Consider the following 6,874-nt stretch of genomic DNA (forward strand, 5'->3'; position numbering starts at 1 on the left):
TAAAAGAAATAAAGCAAGCAATTGTAACTTACAACTTGCATTCTGCATTTATTAGGGAGATGGTAAAGACATGGACTTCTAGCATTAAAGTCATGCCACACGACTGGCTTCAGTTAGTTTCAGCAGTCCTGGATGATGGGCCTCAACAGATGTTTAAATGCTATTTCAGAGAAGAAGCTAAAAGTTTAGAACAACAGGGAAAAGCAAAAGGACTTGAGACTTCCCAAGGTCAAATTCTTGGTGAGGGCACATATGCTTCCCCACAGGTTCAAGCTCTTTATGATGAACAAATCTTGTCCCTATGCCACAAAGCAGCCTTAAATGCTTGGGACAGGATTTAAGAACTAGGAAAATGATTGAATCATATGTCAGGGTTAAACAGGGCCAGAGAGAATCCTTTAGTAACTTTTTACAAAGACTAAGTAAGGCTGTACAAATAGGAGTAACAGACCTAACAGGCGAGTACTTATTGAATCTCTGGCTTTTGAAAATGCCAACTTAGAATGCAAAAAGATACTTGGGCCTTTAAAGGTAAGATCAGCACCAATGAATGAATGTATCCTGCATACAATGAACACTGAGACATTTGACTATAATACTGAATCTTGGGTAGGATAAGCAACTTCCAAAGGAATGAGGAGACATCAAAATGCCAAATGTTTTAATTGTGGTAGAATAGGACATCTTCAAAGGGATTGCAGACAAGGAATTCCTAGGAATAATGTCTCCTCTGGGAATGACAAGACCAGGAGGACTCAGCTTTCAGGTATATGTAGAAGGTATGGCAAAGGCTGACACTGAACCAATGAATGCAGATCAACAAAAGACAGACTAGGTAACCCAATACAATTGGGAAACTCCTTGGGGAGCCTCTTGCAGGCCCCCAAGTCAAAAGTGGTCCAGTCTTTCCCAGTCACTGTGGAGGACTTGTCTCACTAGGAAAATTAAAAATCTAGAGCCTTCTGTAAAAAACCATATTATTCTAGATGATGGAATAAACATGGAGGATAAGTCAAAAATTCCAATAGGAAATGTATATTCTGGCAGACTTCTATAAATGATCAAAGAGCAAAGCTAAGAGTTTGTCTAAATGGCATTGTAATTGTGGGTTTGATAGACACAAGTGTGGACATGAGTATCATTACTCCAGAATCTTGGCATCCAAATTGGCCTCTTCAAGAGGCAGATAGTCAATTATTAGGAACTGGAACCCTATCTCAAGTAAAACAAACAAACAAACAAACAAAAACAAAAACAAACAAACAAACAAAAAACAAAAAAAAACCAAAAACACAACATGGGTTTAATGCATAGGGCCAGAAGGATAGAGAAGAAAGCTGAGGCCATATGTGGCTAATATTGCAGTGGATTTATGGAGTTGTGACCTGCTGTAGCAATGGAATACCCAGATTAACATTCCTGTAGTCCTAAAGTCTCATAATTCTGGGAAGACTATTATAAGGTACTATACATAAAGATCACCAGCCATTCAGGCTGTACAAGAATACAAAACAACTAGCAGACCTTCAGAGGTACCAATGGGCCTACATTTAAAATGGGTAACTGAGAAACCAATATGGGTTAAACAGTGGTCATTAACAGAAGACAAACTGCAGGTTTTAGAACAACTGGTACAGGAGCAACTAAATGCTCACCATATTGAAGAATCAACCAGCCCTTGGGATTCTCCTGTACTTGCTTGGTGCGGGAGAATTGTCTGTATTCTGTCAATCATGTATTTTAATAAAATGCTGATTGGCCAGGCAGGAAGTATAGGCGGGTCAACCAGACAGGAAGTAGAAGCGGGGCAATGAGAATAGAAGAAGGCTAGGGAGGAGGAAGCTCCCTCTGCCATTCCTGCCCAGACCACTGGAGAGGCAACTTGTGAGCTACTATGCTGAGAAAGGTACTGAGCCATGTGGCTAACATAGATAATGATAATGGATTAATATAAGTTACAAAGACTAATAAGAAGCCTGACCTAATGGACCAATCAGTTTACAACCTTATGGAGTTCTGTGTGTGATTTTCTCTTTGGGGCATGCTGGTTGTGGGGTACCGGGTGGGATAGATACCCCAACAGGCCGGCCCTCATGTTACATATGGAACAATTTGTGTGTTGTTATTTCCGGGGCTAAGTTTTCCGTGCGGGAGCCAGGCTGGATGAAAAGCAGGATTGCCTGCAGCTCCTCACTACACTTGTTGTTAAAAGGAAATCTGGTAAATGGAGAATGGTGACAGATCTAAGAGCTGTCAACAAGGTAATTCAACCTATGAGCCCTCTATAACCTGGAATTCCTCTGCCTTCTCTATTACCAAAAGGGTGGCCTCTCATACTTATTGATTTGAAATATTGTTTCTTCACTATGCCTTTACAAGAAAAGGACAGAGAAAAAAATTATCATCAGAGTGTCTACTTATAATAATTCTCAGCCTACTAGAAGATATCAATAGACTATCCTCCCACAGGGAATGCTCAATAAACCCACATTGTGCCAGTACTTTGTAAGTAATAATACATAAAAAATTTCCTAAATCTATAATTTATCATTACCTGATGACATTTTGTTATCTGACTTAAACATAGATATTTTAGAAAGAATGTTTGAAGAAGTAAAGAAAGTCTTGTCAAAATGGGGATTACAAATTGCTCCTGAAAAAATACAGAGAGAAGATTTTGTCAATTACCTAGGTTATAGAATAAGTTTTCAGAAAATTAGGACACAAAAGCCACAAGTCAGGAGAGACTGGTTGCAGACCTTTAATGACTTTCAAAGATTGTTCGGAGACATTTCTAATCTACAACCAGCTGTTGGGATTTAATGATTTAATCAATTTAATGATTTAATGATTTAATAGGTCATTTAAACAAAACCTTAGATGGTAGCAAGGACTTAAATAGCCCCAGAGAATTAACAGCTGAAGGAATTGATTGTTGTTGAAGAAAAATTACAGGAGGCACATGTAGATAGGGTGAACCCAAATCTTAATTGCATTTTAGTTATATTGCCTTCCAGAATTTCTCCTATAGGAATTTTAGTGCAAAGGGAAGATATTATTCTGTCCAAAAGGCAGAATTATATGCTATTCTCATGGTTCTATGGGATTTTAAATAACCTCTTAATATAGTTACTGATTCACAATATGCAAAAGGAGTTGTCTTACATATTGCAACTGCTGAATTTAAACCAGATGATACAGAATTGACTTCATTATTCATACAGCTTCAAGATATAAACAGGAGTAGGCTTTGTCCCATATACATAACACGTATTCGATTCTATATGGGTCTGCCAGGTCCTCTATCACAAGGTAATACAGAGCCTTAGATGCACCACGGCTTTGGTAGCGACTGGCTCTCCTTTGCTGCCTGAGAGGCGCCAGCACCTTCCTCAGGAGCTCGCAGCAGCCGGCTGGCCCCTGCTCCACGGCAACCATGTGCGACCAGAAGGCGGTGATCAAAAATGCAGACATGTCGGAAGAGATGTAACAGGACTCGGTGGAGTGCGCTACTCAGGCGTTGGAGAAGTACAACATAGAAAAGGATATTGCGGCCCATATCAAGAAGGAGTTTGACAAGAAGTACAACCCCACCTGGCACTGCATTGTGGGGCGGAACTTCGGTAGTTATGTGACACATGAAACCAAACACTTCATCTACTTCTACCTGGGTCCGGTGGCCATTCTTCTGTTCAAATCTGGTTAAAAGCATGGACTGTGCCAAACACCCAGTGATCCATCCAAAAACAAGAACTGTATCCTAAATTCCAAATACCAGACTGCCTCTTTAGCTTTGCTAAGGGAACACCTTGTTTGAATCAGTTGTGTTTTGTGCGGAGCATCATCCTCTGTACGAGTTTGTGGTTATAAAATAATTAGTAAAACAGCTTACATTTGTATTTATTTTCTAGGCCATACTTCTGTACCCTTTTTTTCCTCCCTTAGGCCATTCCTTTAAAAATAAATCTGTTTGAGATATAAAAAAAAAAGGTAATACAGAAATTGATTGATTACTGATGGGAAGTGAGTTGAAGGCCTCAGAATTCCATAAGTAGCATCATGTCAATATCAAAGGTTTAAAGAAAGTTTTTTATTACATGGCAACAAGCTAAGGAGATTATAAAGAGATGTCCTTCTTTCTCTTTCTATAACCAAACACTGCTACCTGTAGGGACTAACCCAAAGGGTACTCAAAGGAATGAAATCTGGCAGATGGATGTGTTCCACTTTACAGAATTTGGAAAATTAAAATATGTAAACCACACCATTGACACTTATTCAGGTTTTCAATGGGCAACTGCTTTAAGCTCAGAAAAGACTGATTCAGCAATCACACATTTATTAGAAGTTATGGCCATCATGGGTATACCTACACAAATAAAGACAGATAATGGTCCAGCATATGTCTCTAAGAAAATGAAACAGTTTTTTGCTTATTATAATATAAAGCATATTACAGGTATACCACACAATCCTACAGGTCAGGCAATTATAGAAAGATCAAACTGAACTATAAAGGATATGTTAAACAAACAGAAAGGGATGGAAAATACCCTCAGAAGTAGATTACATAATGCTTTATTAACCTCAAATTTTCTTAACGTTAATGAGAAAGAGGCAATAGCAGCAGAGAGACGCTGAATAGTAGAAAAGTCTTCTGAATTAAATCTGCTGGTGTATTTCAAGGATGTCTATATAAATAATGTTTAAGCTTTCCACAATGAACAATAAATTTTCCTGCAGTAATCTTTGAAGTTTCCAGGAAGAAAATGGGGTCTCTCAATAACAACTCCACCTGATTGATATGACATCATGATACTGATAGTGCTACTGTAAGACCTATTTTGGGTACCAGCTGCTCAAGATGGTTCCAACTTGGTTAGCTGAAATGATGCACTGTTTAACAATGTTCTGGCCAGAAACCCAAATAGGAACCTCAGAAAAATTCAACCACTGACAAAATGCACGATGTCTGGGCAGGGCAAGCAGGATACAAGAAAAACGTCTGTCAAACCTTGTCTAGTCAGGTAAGACAGTTTTGAAAAACTTCCTGCCTCTGAAAATGGTCTGTCAGTTACACTAGCTAGGCCTTAGCCAAAGTTGGTTGCTCCAGCATTGCGAATGAGACTTTGGGTGATTGCCCAGGTAGTCAGTTGTCTCTGTCATTTCTTGCACATTTTGGAAGTTGCTTGATTGCACTTCCTGCTTACTCAAGTACTATTATTTCCCTTCTCGGGTCTTAGATGGGGTTGAAGACTAGATAGTTGTAGTTACTTTCCTCTCATGACTTGGCCATACAAGATTTAAACTCCTTAGGATAGGGTAATTATTGAAACATTTATCCCATGTTTCTTGCTTGATATTGTTTATGCTGGTTGTAATTCTTATTTTCATACCTGATAATTCTTCTTATTGTATATAATTTTGCATTAGCCTTAAAATTCTTTCATTTAAGCTGGGCGGTGGTGGCACATGCCTTTAATCCCAGCACTCGGGAGGCAAAGGCAGGTGGATCTCTGTGAGTTCAAAGCCGGCCTTGAACTATAGAGAAAACTTGTCTTGAAAATACCAAAAAAAAAAGAAAGAAAAAGAAAAAACAAACAACCCCCCAAAAATCCCAAAAAACTCTCTTATTTAAACAAAAGGGGGAGGTGCTGTAGGAATTCCTACACCCAGTAGCCTTTAAGTTACCTGTCCACTTGGGCATGGGCATGGCCTCTTATATTATTTATGCTGATATGCAGGTCCGGCCTCTTTTCCAGCTGTGGGATTTGGTCACTGTTTCCCGTTCCAGCAGAGGATTGTGATCTTTGAGTCTACCCCTAAATAAATAACCCTCTATTATACTCAATTCAGAGCTAGTGTGGGATTTCTTTTAAACGGCCTTCTTCAAACCTCAAACTCATATATAGCTGAAGTTGACCTTGAACTTCCGATCCTTATGTCGCCACCTAGAATTAACAAGTGTGCGCCACCACACTCAGTTTCTGTGGTTCTGGGGACTGAACTCAGAGCCTTGTGCATGCTAGGTAGGTTCTTCATCAATGGAGTTACATCCCTAGCTCACCCAGGCTTTCCCCTCACCATGTTACCATGATGGAATGCACCTATTACATTGTGAGATAAAACAAACACTTCTTCTTTAAGTTGTTTCTGTGAGTTATTTTAGTACAACAAGGAGGAAATAACTAATACATAATCCAAAGAACTCGAAATGTAAGGGAAAAAAAAAAGCACAAACCATGCTCGTGAGAAAAGTTCACTTACAGAATGTGCTGGCTAGTTTGTGCCAACTTGACAGCAACTAGAGTCATTTTGGAAGAGAGAACTTCAACTGGAAAAGTGCCCCTACCAGGTCCACCTGTGGGCAAGCCCGGGGTACGTTTTCTTGACTGAGGTGGGAGAGCCCAGCTCACTGTGGGCAGTGCCACCAATGGGCTCATGGTCCTGGGTGCTGTAAGAAATCAGGCCAAGCTGGTTAGGACCTCTGCATCAGTTCCTGCCCTGACTTCCTTCAATGATGTGATATGGGCTGTAATATGGAAGTCTAACCAAAATAAACCCTTTCTTCTTCAAGTTGCTTATGGTCATGGTGTTTTATCGCAGCAACAGAAACTTGAACTAGCCAGGCAGTGGTGGCACACACCTTTAATCCCAATATTCGGGAGGCAGAGACAGGCAGATTTCTGTGAGTTCAATGCCAGCCTGGTCTACAAAGGGAGTTCCAGGGCAACTATGGCTACACATAGAAACTTGGTCTCAAAAAAGAAAAGAAAAAGAAAGAAAGGAAAGAAAAAAAGAAAGGAAGAAAGAAAGAAAAAGAAAGAAAGCTAACACAGAGACAATCTTTCAAAATGAAACAGATGTTAGAAAC

At 39.6% G+C, this 6,874-nt stretch overlaps 1 pseudogene; it reads left to right on the forward strand.

Annotated features, from left to right (window-relative positions):
• The first annotated feature begins 3,327 nt into the window (after positions 1–3,327).
• On the forward strand, positions 3,328–3,767 carry LOC125406879 (dynein light chain 1, cytoplasmic pseudogene; annotated as a pseudogene).
• Positions 3,768–6,874: the final 3,107 nt, after the last annotated feature.

This window comes from Myodes glareolus, chromosome 3 (assembly GCF_982192425.1).
Source record: "Myodes glareolus chromosome 3, mMyoGla1.1, whole genome shotgun sequence".
Lineage (NCBI taxonomy): Eukaryota > Metazoa > Chordata > Mammalia > Rodentia > Cricetidae > Myodes > Myodes glareolus.